This window comes from Neopelma chrysocephalum, unplaced genomic scaffold (genome assembly GCF_003984885.1).
Source record: "Neopelma chrysocephalum unplaced genomic scaffold, ASM398488v2 Primary Assembly neopelma1_257, whole genome shotgun sequence".
Classification (NCBI taxonomy): Eukaryota; Metazoa; Chordata; class Aves; order Passeriformes; family Pipridae; genus Neopelma; species Neopelma chrysocephalum.
In genome coordinates, this window is record NW_020897919.1 from 411,209 (window position 1) to 425,667 (window position 14,459).

The 14,459-nt window shown below is 51.8% G+C and overlaps 1 long non-coding RNA gene across 1 annotated transcript in view; it reads left to right on the forward strand.

Moving 5' to 3' along the window:
• The window catches only part of LOC113977769, a 58,549-nt gene that overhangs the window by 14,192 nt on the left and 29,898 nt on the right, over positions 1-14,459 (forward strand). Inside the window, exon 3 of the long non-coding RNA XR_003537411.1 lies at positions 13,802-13,897. This is a non-coding gene — a long non-coding RNA (uncharacterized LOC113977769). The remainder of the gene's footprint in view (positions 1-13,801; positions 13,898-14,459) is intronic.

The following is a 14,459-nucleotide window of genomic DNA, read 5'->3' on the forward strand; positions in this document are numbered from 1 at the left end:
CAGCTGCAGGAGGGACACAGTCTGGGAAGATGCCTTCCCTGAGCACTCTGCTGAGCACTGGGAGCAGCCACACAGTGCGTGGGTTCCTGGGGCATTTCCCTGCTCAGGGAGCTGCTAATGAGCAGGTGATCAACTGTGTCAGTGCAACCTCAGAGCTTTTTTCACAGGAGAAATAAGGTCACAGCTACTTGCCAAGGAACTGTGTCGTGAACTATTAGTTAGGCTGCAAGAGTAAACTTTGGAAGCTGTGCTTCGTCTCTCTTCTCCATTGGCTACTGTTGTATCTGGAATCCAAAAGCTGTTTTCCCTGGAGCTGTTTCTGGCAGCCCTGGCCTCTTCCAGGCAGGGGTGCTTTCCCTGGTCCTGCTGTGTCAGAGCTGTTCTGCTTTCCAGGCAGGGTGTATCTGCTGTGGAAGTTCACCTTCCAGGTGGGTTTGTGTGCTTGCAGCATCTCCAGGCCGTTGGACAACCCCAGTGTGGCCCGAGGTGCTGTGCAGGTGAGTGGTGGGAGCCTGCCTGGCAGGTGAGAGCTCTGGGGTCCCTCAGTGCTGCTGGAGCAGTGGGTGTCAGCCCGAAGGAGATGTGGCTGGGTAAATATGCTCATGTTCTGCTGTTTACAGAACACTTAATTATTTTTGATAGGTAATTAGTGTTCTGTGTTTTGATGTTTTTACATCGATCTGATCCGTGCTACCAAAGGCTGTACATGTGGAGTAGGGTGTTCTTCACTTGGCCAGGACCTTCACCTGTCTTTGTTCTGCTGGGTTCAGAGATGCTGCGCCAGGCCCACCGACCATTCTCTTGGTTCCAGCTGATTTTTTTCTTCCTTTGGAGTCTTGACAGTAGATTTTGCTTCCATTGAGCAATAAGGGGAAGACTTAAAAGCACAGAGGACTGTAAGGAATCTCATTGCGCTGGAAGGTTGGGTGCCTAATTGCCCTTTGTGCCATTAAAAAAAATCTCTCCATATGTGTTTTGTTTTGTTTGTGAGCTTTTCCCTCCCCACACGGGCGAAAAATCGATTGATCAATGTTTGTTACAAAGTTATGAACAAACGTCTCCGGGCTCTTTGCTGCATTGATGTCTCGCAGTGTGTTCTCCTTGCTAACAAAATTAGTTGCAAAGTCAGCAGGAGGTTGGGAGAACAGAGCGTGGGGTTTGTTTGCATAGCACACAGCCTGGCTGCTGCTTGAATAACAAACCCTGCCTCGAGCGCACATCTGACCACGGCGCCGGGGCCGCGTTCTGTTTTAGGAATTGTTGTTTGAATAAAAGGTCATTTACTGCCTTACTGAGGGGAAAAACAACGGCGTAAATGTACAGTGGTGTGCAGCACACTGGGGGTTTTCAGTGGGGCACAAAGGGGGTGGTGTGTGGGAGCTGTAAACAGCCCGCGGGCACAGCCACGTGTGAGAGGGGCTGGGGGTGCCAGCCGGGGGAGCGGGGGGCTCACACCTCCGTGGGGCACAGTGCCTGAGAGGTGGGTGTGTGGGGCTCACACCTCTGTGGGGCACAGTGCCACAGAGGTGGGTATGTGGGGCTCACATTCCAGTGGGGCACAGTGCCTGAGAGGTGGGTGTGTGGGGTCACACCTCTGTGGGGCACAGTGCCTGAGAGGTGGGGTCACACCTCTATGGGGCACAGTGCCTGAGAGGTGGGTGTGTGGGGCTCACACCTCTGTGGGGCACAGTGCCACAGAGGTGGGTGTGTGGGGCTCACACCCCATTGGGGCACAGTGCCACAGAGGTGGGTGTGTGGGGTCACACCTCCATGGGGCACAGTGCCTGAGAGGTGGGTGTGTGGGGCTCACACCCCAGTGGTTCCCATTGTCACAGGGATGGAGTGTGTGTGTGGGGCTCACCCCTTCCTAGGCCCTCAGTCACCCCACACCTATAAAAGCAGGTGGCTGGACGTGCTCAGCCTGGGCACCACCTCCCTTTTGGCTGCGGGAGGATCCAGAGGTGACTGTCCCTTGCCAGCCTGGGCAGAGGGGCTGTGCTGGAGCAGGGCTGTGTCTGTGCTCTCCCCAGAGCCCCCTCCACGGGCGCTGCCTCTGTCTGCAGTCTGTAGCAGGGCAAGAAGCCAAAGGGGGTGGGCATGGCTGTGTGGGCACTGTGCCCGTACCTGGGCTGAGGGCAGAGCCTGCCCTCCTGGCAGCCCCACACCTGCTTCCCCTCCCGGATCAGCCGTGATGAGCCTCTTATCTCCCGTACTCCTACAGCCTTTATCTTTCTCTTCTCCTGCTAAATTTCAGCCTTTAAGTCTCCCAGTAGTATTAAGCTGTCTTATGTTTTGCTTCACTCACCTTTCAATATTTACATGTTGTTTTAAATGTATGGAAACAAACGTGCGCCGGGAACTCTGTCACGAAATGCCATTATCACTTCCTCCCACTTCTTTCTGCAGCGTTTCTTGTGTTTCTGCTGGAACAGCAGGATCCCAAAATGTGCCAAATGAAGAGATATAATTTTAATTTATGGGAGTTCTTAAAAGGCTCCTTTAGGTTCAGATTAAACCCTACTGCAGGTTCAAGGGAAAGTTTAAGAAAATCAATTTTCCCAGGCTAAAAAGAGCAAACCCACTGCAGTGTATATAGTGCCCTTTGTTACTGGAATCAATAGCTCTGTTCCCAGGGCTGAATAATCACTTTTTTATATAATGTTAGTACACACACAGACTTATCTCCACCAGACTTTGTTGTTGAACCTGCAGTAAAATATTTTTGACTGTTAACAGTTTCTTGCTCTTATCCGTGTTTAATTTTTTCCTGTATCTGAGCCTTGCTCTGAGCTTGAAATGGGGTGATTATTCCCTGCTGTGGCACTGGCGTGGAGTATAGAAATGTTTCAAATTAATGTTTTTCCAAGAAATCATGAGAAGTGTCAAGCATGCCAGTAGCTAAATGCAGCATGGTTTGGGTCTGGTTTTGGCTGGGAATGTTTTCACTGCCTGTTCCGGAGTGCTGGAGTGAGAGGACACGTGTCCATCGTGGCCAGGAGCCATGTCTGGGAGCAAATGCGTGCGAGGAAGAGCTGATTGCTCCTGTCCTGCCCTGAGCCAGGGGACATTTCTCCCAGTGCTGCGTGGGCTGCAGATGCCATGAGGGGCTCCGTCCCCCTTGCCCTCCACGGAAGGGGGGATGTTCCTCCCAGACATTCCCACCCCTGGCTGGGGATGGGAGCGTTCATGGAGCAGGGTGGGTGTGCAGATACCTGTGTGTTAGGGGTGTGACAGCAGGATGCTCTGGCAGGAGGCTTTTCATGTCTCTAATGGTTCTGCCCTCTTAATTAGGATATTGCAAATCGCCTTGCGAGGACACAGCCCCTCGGTCCCTCCGAGGGCCGGGCCCGCCTGGGAAGGGCCAGTGGAACAAAGGGGTTTGCTGGTTTGTCTCCGTAATTCCGACTTATTTCCGCTTTGTGTTTTGAGCATCACCTTTCCCGCTTACCCCCGGCTCCATTATTAGGAAGGCATTCTGAGGCGGTGGCAGCGCGGCCGTGCCTGTCACAGATAATGGTTTGACATTTCAGATCACCCACGGCTAATCAGCCGGACGTGGCGGCACATCCCGGAGAGCCATTAGGGAGCTGTGGCTGCCACTCTCCCGCGCTGCCGGGGCACGTGGCAGCAGGAAAAGGGCTTTGCAGGGCTGGGGGTCACCCAGCAGCGTGCCCTGCCCTGGGATGGAGGTGTGGGAAGCACCCAGGCTTCCCTGACCACAAGGGGCTTTCTCCATCTCCTGAAGGACTGCAGCTGTGGAGACCTTCCACCCAAAATGATCTGTGGTTTCCACAGCTGCCTGCCTTCCTGATGTTCAAAGAAGCCACACAGTGTTCCCAGTCTCTCTGAAATCCTCCGGTGTCCAGGCCTGGGAGCCCCCTCAAAAAAAAAGAACAAAAAGGAAGAAGTAACTGTCTTGCTTCTCAGGCCTCCTGAGTGGCAGAGTTGCTCAGGATATTCCTTGAAGTGTTTAATCTTGTTGACTGCTGAGAAAACAGGATTTCTGCTCAGCTGCTGGCCAGGCTTGGCATCTGCAGCCAAGTGGGGAAGAGCTGGGTGCCCTTTGGAAGCAACGGGCCTCTGCCCCAGGATGTGGCCCGTGCCTCTCTGGGCTCTGATTTTGTCAGGGATGGGGGCAGAACAAGGTGTCAGACACTTCGTTCTGCAGACTGCAGGGCTTCCTTGTGGCTTTGCCTTTCAGGAGCTGTGCTGCTGCAGAGCACGCCCAAAACACGCTGAATTGGCAGGGAGAGAGGCAGGTGAGGTCTCTGCTAATCTCCACTTAAATCTTCAGATGATTGAAGTATCCAGTCTTAGCGATGGCATGAAGGAGTCAATGTTGAGTGTGGTTCCTCCAGTGCCCACTTAAAGATAATGTGTTTTCATGGACACAGTTCAGCACATAAAAGACAAGTTTACACCTGGTTACAGCACCTTGGAGTAAATGATGAGTGCTAGGGCTCTTCTTTTGCTGCATTGTTTTCCTCTTCAGAAACAATGAAATGGAAGTTGTTTACTATGGCTGGTGCCCCTGTAAATAAACATTTGCTCAGCGCCTGGCTGAGGCCGTTGGAGAGAAGGTGCTGGGTGTTGGCAGAGCTGAGCTGGTGCCAGCTTTGTGCCCAAAGCAGCAGCACTGCCTGCAGGTGGCACTGGGACCAGGGGCTGGATCCACCCCGGGACATGTGTTCTACAGCACACACCGTTTTCCTGCTCTGGACAGGGAGGTGTTGCCATGCTGCCTGGGCTTGGGCTTTACAGATCCATCAAAACTCTCCAGTGCACAGAGTCCAGAGGCATCTGGAGCTTGGGCTGGAAGAAGGAAACTGTGGGTAGATGCTGAGGATGTGAGCAGTGAAGGTCTCTAGTGTAGTGGGTGGGAAATGCCCTCTGGGGTGTCCTGGCATGTCCTGTTCCACTGCCAGAAGGATGCCTGGATACCTGGGCTGCTTTTGGCTGTACCTCCTTACTCAGGCCAGGCCAGTTGTCCCCAGTGTGTGCCCAAGGGAAATCACTTGTTGGGGAGCCAAGTGAAATCCCAGCGTGTCACTGTGGGTTTGTGCTGCTCCCACACTCCTGTGGTCTGCTGGCACCTCCAGCTAATGGAAACACTTCTCCCTCTGTACTGCCCTTCCTTAACTGCTCAAGTTCCGGGGAAAGAACAAAGAGAAAGCACGAACAAAACATCTTTGTTTTCTGGGATTTCTCCTCATCGGCTTAATTGCAATAACATTTATATCACATAATATAGTGCAGCAGGGTTGTAATTTTCCTATCATCCAAATTGCAGGCTGAAAATGGTGTTACGAAAGGACTGTAGAGACTGAATTGCTGCTTTCAAAATGACTCCTGTTAACTGACAGTGTGACCGGCAAATGGCTCCCCGAGGCAGGGTGGCTGGAGCGGCTCCCGCCCGGCACACGCTGAATAAAACATCGGGACCTGAAAGCAACTGGCTCCCTCCAAACACGCCTGCTCCTTGCAGGAAAACAGGGACACCGTGGTGTGCCTGTGTCTGCTTGGTACTGAAGGAAATGCGGTTGAAAGGCACTTTTGGGATTCAGTTCCCACTGTTATTTGTGAGTGGTTTTGTGTCCCCCCCCCAGCCCCATCAGCCTCACCTGCTCCTTGGCTTTCCCGTGGCTGTGGGTTCAGTGCTGTTCCTGTGGGATGCCAGGGGCTGCTTCCCAGGCGGATGAGTTAGAGACTCATTTGTGTAATTTAGGTCCTTGATGAAATGCCAGTGCTTCACCTCTGACCTCTGAAATCCCCATCTGCCTTGGGAAACAGTGAGAGAAGGGCTGGAAACTGCTTGGACCACTGGTGGCATATTCTTCTACCTATATATTTGACTTCAAGTAGGCTGTGGAGCCCCCACGTCCATGTGTGGCCAGTAAATGACGAATGAATTTAATGTGACCGGTGGCTTTGATAAGAATAATTCTTATTTATTGTTTTGTAAAACACCAGTGTGGTCACTACTCAGAATGAATGCAGGCCGTGAAATTGCCAATTTAATTAGTGGGGTTTGTGAGGGTACAAAAAAGTTGCGGAACTAACGTGATTTCTCACTGAATAGTCCCACCCTGTGTGTGTGAGCACGTGTTATAATCTCCATCTTGCTTCCAGGCTCAGCTTTAGCTGTCAGAAAAAAAAATCTGATATTTGAGGCTCTTTTGAATTGTTGTGTCCTGTTCCACAGCACCATTAGGGTTTCTTTTTTCTCCTAAAGATCCCAGGCAGGGTAAGTTTAGTATAAGGCATACAGTGGCTCTCACTCGTGCTCCGATTGGTCTGTAAATGAGTTCTGTAAACGTTACTTACAGTGAGTATTAAGCTCCTTTTGCCAGATAAAGTAACTAAATGTTCTGGGAGTGAAGCCTTCTGCATGTATAATTCTGCCACAAAAAGCCCAAAAGAGGCTTTTGATTATTTAAACCTTAATTTTTTTCCTTCCTTCCGTGACTTCTCCCCGGGAGAACTTTTTCTTTTTTTTCTTGCACGCCACCAGAGCCGAGGCCTTAAAGTTTTGAAGCACCAGGTGAAGAAAGCAATTTCATGCTTCACGCCACCGCTAATGTCCTGTTGTAATCTGCAGCCAGCAAGGCCCTTCCGCTGGAGCTGGGGATAATGAAGGGTTTAACTTTTCGGCGCTGTCAAATTAGTTGGGGGGAGCGCGACGAGGCCGCTTCCCGTTTGGGCTGCGGAGATTGCGGGGACAAACAAGTGAGCATTACAGGTGATCCTCTGCCTGCACCCAGGCAGAGAGCTCCCATTTATCGCCATCAAATGCATTAAGCTGGGAGTCAAAGCCCTTCGCTTTCTGCTCCCCGCGAGTCTGGACCAGAAGACAATCAAGCCATAAGGGTCATTTTCTGCATGAGCTAACCTTTTCCTCTCGTAGGGTTTGAAGCCTTTGTTGACAATGAGATGCTCAGTGGGAACATTAAATTAACACTTCATATTCGTGGCTGTAAATTTACTGGCAAGCTGAGGAAAAGTCAGGGAAAACAAACACTCCATCATTTCTGCTTCATTTAGCTGCTGAATGGGGACACTCTCACCTGCAGAGAAAAGAGGTCAGGGCAAACAGGGATAATTTTAATCTGACTCTCAGCCTAGTCTTTAGTGGCGGTGGATTGTGTTGCGTTCTGCGCTGAAAGTAAAGGTGAGAGCGAGGTGAGAGCAAGAAAATGGATAAGTACTATGTGAAATGCTTGGGAGACCTTGTCGCGGGCAGGCAGGGAGGGATGGCGGGCTGGTTACTACGGAAACTAGCGGCCTAAATACTATTAATTTTGCAAACTACAGAATCAGTTCGCTCTCAGATAATGGCTGCACTAAGATTTCCCTGTGCCAGCCAGGAGAGAGCACTGAATTCCTCCGCTGAAGGCTTTAGGAACGAGCTGGTTTTCACTCCCATAACGATGCTCGGTGTGACTCCATCCAAGCCGGGTGTTCCATGTCTCCTGCCTCTTTCCCGGGTCATGGCGATGGTTTTCAGGGCTGATGGGCAAATAATGCTCGTCTGCTGCAGCGCTGACGAGTGTGACAGTGCTGGGCTGTCACCAGCTCTTGGTGTGTGTGACATCGGTGCCCCAGCTCCAGAAACACTCAGCGTGTCTTAAAGATGGCTGTTCGTGGGTTTTGCCTTAATTTGCTGGCAGATGAACTGAATAAGTTCTGCAGAAAGGGAAACCTGAGTTCTGGAAAGGTGTTTGGGAACATAACACATCTGAGCTGCAGCGCTTGCGTCTGCTGGGGCTGCAGAGGCCTCGTGGATCAAAGAACTGTTAGTAAAAGGATACCTGGATTATTTTTGGTGGGTGTTGCTGCTCTGGCAGGAGATGATGATCCTGTTAGGGAGCTGAACAGACCCCTGGCTGCCCAGCAGGGCTCACCCAGAGCATCCTGCTGGCCCAGCCGAGCATCCCGGGGAGGCGGGAGCTGCGGGAGGGAGGCAGGGAGCAGAGGAGAGGAGGAGATTAAAGCTGAGACAGTGACAAGCCGATAATAGGAAACCCTTTCAATAGTCCTAATCCTTGGCGTGCAAGGACAAACAGCAACGCTTCTGGTCTCAAATTCAGATTAACTTTCGGTTCAGGAGTAAAACTTGAAGTGTCTTGGAGCGGCCACATCTCCCACGTCTGGAGTTCACAGCCCGACCTCCTGGCAGTGCTCCTGCACAGCCACGGAGGGAAAACTGGGCATGTAACAGGTGGAGTGTGAAGCACGAGGTGATTCTCAAAGAGCCTTTCTTCCTGTTTGTGTTGGGGTGGCTTGTCCCGTGCTGGGGTGGCTCATCCTCTGCTGCAGTGTCCCCACCCAGCACAGCTGGAAGCATCATTAATACATTTGTCAGTGCACTAAGGAGGGGTGCAGTTTGTAAGGATGCACAGCCCTTCCTGAAGGTCTGAGGCAATGAGAAGAGACTTGGGTGGAGTGGGGACATTTTTATGACAGAGATGTTATGGGGAGTAGCAGTAAAGATCCTTAAAGGAAATTGGAATGAGGGGGCTCAATCAGCCGAAAAATCTCTCTGAAGGAAGCCAGCAGTTTCTGGAATACGTGCGTGGCTTCTCCCCAGCACCATCCATGGGATGGGCTTGTGCTGCCTGAGCTCGCCTTGGGTGCAGAGCAAGAGTTGCTTTGCCTCTGTGAAAATATTACCACTTATTTTACTGGGCTCTTCAAAGATAAGGCTGAAACACGCAGTCCTGCGGTTGGAAAGAGAAAATAAAGAGGATCAGGCACGACCCCCAAGTACACATGATAATTTCTCGTCTTGGCTTATCTTGTAGGAATTACAAGATACTGAGTAGGAAATAAATCATAATGTCAGGACCAAATGCCATTTTCTTGCTTGGTGTGATTTGCAGCATCCCAGTCAGGCCGATAGATTTCGTTCCCTCACGCAGGATTCTCCCCTTTAATTGAATTATGCCCCGGCGAGCGAATGGGATTCATTCTCTGAGATACAAGGAAATTACCATTTGATGAAACAATGCTTTACTCCTCGCTCACCTGCACAAACATCCTTCAGGAAAGCTATTATGCAGATATCCTTGATTACAGACTATTGTTCCTTCTGATCTCCATTTGGTGTGTCACAGCCAGGGATGTGCCACCACCCAGGATTGTACTGGGAACACACAGAGCATCTGAACTGCCCTGGGCAGGGTTTGCTGCCTGCTCCCTCAGACCCTCAAAAGGGCGTTCTGGTTCCAGTCCATTAAAATTCTCTCTGCTGCAGGAGGACAATTGACAGGCAGGTACAGTCAGTGCATTGCTGGGTGTGCCACAGCATCTTCAGTCACTCCTCAGGGGTGGGGCATTGCGGGATAATTAATGCTAATGACCGCCAGGAACCCCGTTTCCTGCTGCATCACTAACTGGGGTGATCGGAAGGGATGGAGAGATTTCTTTGCTCACATCTGTGTCCCTGCCACAGGTGAGGAGGGGAGGGTTGCAGTCACTGCAGTTCCAGATCTGGAGGATTGACTCCTGTCACTGCAGCCACAGGCCTTTGAGGTGCGTTCCTTGGGCTTGGAGTGTTCAGTGATCTTTGTCTGGAATTCAAACTTGCACTTAATTCCTGGTGCTCACAGCTGAGAGGAAATGGAGAGCCTCGAGAAGGCAAGGGGGAGAAGCCAGTCCACATAATCATGAATTTCCAGCTGATGCCATGGTCTGGGAGGGGAAAGGCTGACCCCTGAGCCTCGTGCTCCTGGGGCCAGCAACACTGAGCTGTCTCTGCAGGAGACAGCTGACTTGTGGAGGAAATGCATAATGTCCTTAAAATGACAGATTAATTACCTTGAATAAATTGGCCTTGACAAGCTGCGAAGGTTTTAAAACCACTTTCTCCGAGCCCTGAGCATGTGCCCAGCAATGCAGGTCCCCCTTTCTGGACGGGCTTGCTCGAGTGGGCTTCTAGTGGTGTTTGAAACACGAGCTGGGAACAAAATCTGTCTCAATCTACGAGGTGGAGGGGTGGCAACTAATCACATTACAGTGATGCCGTTTCTAATTAATTTATTGGGAGCAGCCACTGCTCTGTGCTGTAATTATCAAGCCTGTGCTGTGCAGGAGCTGCAGTGACTATACAGAGATCTGTCTGTGTGTGGGCAGGTACTGGGGGCAGAGGCCGGGGCTCACCCTGGCTTTGGTGGGATCCCTGGAGCTCGGAGCTGCCTGGGCACCTGCACCCCGTGGCTGGAGTGAGCCTGGCTGCTGGGATCGACTTAGTGCCTCCACACTGGTGAGGATCATGGAGTAATTCTGATTTCCCAGGGCAGCAGCCTCGGTGCTCATTTACACGCCCCTGTTAGCACAGGTTCCTCGGTGGGGTGTTCTGCTGCCTCTGCACTAAACTGCTGGTTTGCTGGGATGTGGGTCCCACCCTGCCAGTAGCTTTCCACGGTGCTTCCAGGTGGGAGAGTGAAGCAGGAGGTCCCAGCCCAGCTGTGTTCCTGCCCCTCAGGAGCCGTGTGCCGGCGGGAATAGTGCAGGAGCTTTGGGTGCCACCACTGCCAGCACACACCGGGGGCTCCATTTGATTCCGCACAATAAAACCCGTGTTTGGCTCCCAGTCTAGAAACAGCCTTTGGAGAGAGATTGGGCTTTGGCTCGGGCTGAGACATAAACAGCAGCTCCAGCCAGCCTTCCAAGTGAGGAAATTACATTTTGAGGCTGGATGGGATTATAGGAACAGCCTCTTTGCAGCCGGCGTGTTCACAGAACTGAGCGAACTTTCATTTCTGCCCCTTGCCTTGACCAAAGCTTAAGGGCTCGTCACCGCTCACTCCTCCAGTGCCTGGTGGAGCTGACAGGGACAGAGGGGCCCATGTTTTCCTGCTGTGCAGTGGGAATGCAATTTGCAGTGGGTAGCTTGTTTTCATATCTGTGTCTAAGGGATGAAAGAGAATAAATTCTGCCTGGATGCACATGTCCTGCAATTGATCTTTCAGAGTAATCTGAGATTACTCTGAAAAGTTGCCATGATTTTTAACCCCAGAAGGCAGGCCTAAACTCTGAAAATGTTTGGGTCCCCATTCCTGTCAACAAGTGCTGGGTGTGGAGATGTCTCCAAGGGTCATGAATAGTCGGCAAATGGTTTGGCAGGCGTGTTTCTTGCTGTGTGACAGTCTGAGGTTGTTGGTTGAAGCCCTGCCAGAAGCTGGGCTGCCTGTGCCTGTGGTCGTGGTTCTGTACCCAGGAGTGTGTGAGGGATGATGGGCTGGCGTGGCAACCCCATTTCATTAGAGGTGAGGTTTGGGGAAGGCTTTTGGTGGCCGTGGCAGAGAGGAAGGCCTAGCTCAGGCTGCCTGTGGGGTTGGTGTGGATGCAGTTGCTGTCCTGTTTGTGTTTTGCCATGGCTCCCAAGGCGTGGGGTGCTCAGGGTGCTGGGTGTCAGCGGGCACAGGCAGCATTCCTAGAGCAGGGGCTGTTCAGCAGGGAGCGCATCCCTGGAGGAATGTGAATTGTTCTGCTGCTGATGTCTTTCTTCACCATGCAGTAACTTTGTAATTAATGTGTTAGCTGGCTGCCAATTAACAAGCAAAACCCTTTTGGCTGTTGATTGCTTTTCCACCCCCAGTATATTCCCTTTTCTCTGCTGCCTTTCATCTCTGTAGTCGGTGGGATACCTCTGCTCCAGCCATCTGCCCCTTCACTCCAGGAATTGCTGTCGTAGCTCCTGGTCCCTTCCTGGGTCAGAGCCAGCCCCCTCTGGGCTTGCCATACTGCTCCATGAGTTTTCTTCCTCCCTGCATCTCTGATCCTGCTTTCATTCACTCCTGGCTGCCTGTCCAGCTCTTTGGGATCCTCTCCCTCCACTTCAGACACCAAAATCCTGTTGCTCCATCCCAGACTCTCCTGCTCTGCTATAGCACCAACAATCCCTGGGCGCATCTCCTCCAGTCCCCTCTTTATTCTCCCTGTCTGTGGGGTGTGTGTCTCTGGCAGGATATTTATATAAATTCTTATTTGCCAGCCTGATAAAATTCCCGTTCGGAGTGGGCTGGGTGTGGTGACCCAGCTGCACAAGAGGAAATGTTTCATATCTCGAGGAGCACCGTCTGTGCCCCCCGGCAGCCCCTCCCGCCCGCCTATCACATGTAGGGCTTAATGGGCTTAAGAATTAGAGCAGCTGCTTGGTGCAGAATTTATTGACTGACTGTGCATAACGAGGGGAATTAAAATCCTAATTGGCTGAGCTGCTCCCCGTCACTTGGAGAATTTTTACTTTTCTCGGGGCTCGCTGTTTTGATCCGGCCTCCTGGCCCCTTCCCTCCCTCCTGCCTTGCTCAGGTCCACAGCCTGCCCAGAGGATCAGAGAAGGGACAAAGCTGGGGCACTGCCCCACGTTCCTCCAGGCCATCCCTGCAGGGGCTCTGGGGGACGAGCACAGGGTGCAGCTTTCACCCAGCACTGCTCTGGTCAGGCTCTACTGCACAAGAGGGATGTTAACTGTGCCTTGTGTAGCTCTGGCCACCAGACCCTCCTGCTGCATCTCCTGGGAATTGGAGCCAGGCCTCTGCTCCAGGCTCTGCTGTGGCTCCCAGAGACCATGAGAGGCTTTTCCTCCTGCATCCCTTGCTCTTGGAGAGGCTGAATGGGCACGGAAATGGCCTCACTTAAGGCTATGTCTCATTACTACATTAAGTCAACAACCACTTGAGTATCCAAGGATTTTGATCAAAGCTAGATATTGAAAGGGGGACAAAGAGTGGCAAACTTATTTGACTTCCACTTGTTTCCAGAGCCTGTTGAGCACTCGGCTGTTCTCCTCACCGGCCTGAAGTGTGTTCCTGGGAGAGCAGCCGCCTGCTCCCTGCTCCTCCCTGGTCAGGAGAGAGGCTCCAGGCTGAGGGGAGGGAGGGCAGTCCCCTCCCTGCCTGTGCCTCACCTCTGGCACCCAGGGAGGAGAGGTGAGGTGCCCCTCTGTGCTGTCCCTGGGGACAGGGACCCTGCGGAGTGACCATCCCTGAGCATGCACGGGGGACACACGTGTTGGCACAGGCACCACAGGCTGCTGGGAGCTCCAGTGTGCATGGTCCAAAAAAAGGCAAATCCAGGTTCCTGGCTGCTGCCTGGGGCTCAGTCAGGTCTCTTTAATTCCCTTTTTCCGGTGTGAGGAACAAGCCAACAGCTGTCTGGCTTCTCCTCGGTGCCTGCAGTTTCCTCTTAGGATGCGAAGAGTAATTTCCAGTGCGAGCCTCAAACTGGGCCCAGTGCAGGCTCATTGAGGGACCTGCTTCGGGTGGGGTTTGCCACTGAAAGAACTTGGAATTTTCGGGTGTTGCCCTTGCTGTGCCCAGTTCCTGTCTCTAACACAGCCCCTGTTCTGCCTCCAGCAGCCTGGCCAGGCTGTGCTCCTGCAGGATGTCAGTGCAGCTCCGAGCACCCCGAGCTGCCAGCACAGCAGCAAATGCTCTTTGGGGCTTTTTACATGGAAATCAATGGGAATTTTGGATTCTGGTGGAGGCAGGACCGAGGGGTTTTACTGCAGCTGAGCATGTCCTGGTCACCTCTGTCTCCTTAGTGCTCTGTGCCTAACGATGCTGCAGTAAAAATAAAAGTAATCTACAGTAAAGGTATCCTGGGTCCCTATTTAATGATAAAAACCCCTCAGTGCAATGAAAATAAAGTGTTAGTGAGTCTCAGCAGTGTCTACAAAGAGGGTACTATCTCTTGGATTAATATTGAGTCCCCTCCAACAATTCTCAGTGTTATTTGCAGAGGGCTGGAAAACAGCAAGAGGAGCAGCAGCTTTCATGTGGTTTTTTTTGCCTTGCAGGCACGTCTGGGCGTCGTCACTCTGAGCTGAATTAGACCTGTCTGAGCTTTCACCGTCCTGTCACAGAAGAGGCAAAGGAGGCAACAGGGCTCAGAGGTACTCCTGCTTTGCATTAAACCCCACTTTTGTTACCATGCTGGAAACCCTTTGGAAATATGAAAGCAGCAACCTGTTCTCGCCGTGGCTGAAAGGCCATTGAAAGGCAGAGAAACCCCGAGTTTAAGGGGGGACGTCATGGTGAAGGCAGAGTGCAGCATGGGAATCTGCATTCAGGAGGGAGGAAAATGAGGGATTTGGGCAGAGAATAACTGATAGGTGCTGTGAATTCATTAAAAACAGGCTATAAAAGATACACTACAAGGTTCTAGTGACAGACCAACAAAGCTTTTTCTTCCCCTTCATTGTTTCTACTGTCACAGGATCCTCACAATAGCGGATAGTTTAGCCTTGTACTCCACGGTTCATTATCTATTCTTCTATTTATTAATGCATTCTTGGGTCTTAGTGATGTGATAAACCATCCATGCTTTTCTTTTGTGGTTTAATAGGATTCTTCTGAAACCCCCTCCGTGTTTACATAACCTTGCAATTCACAGTTATCTATCATTTATTTCCTACTTCGTGCACCCTGGGTGGAGCCCAGGGGCGTTGGGCCCAC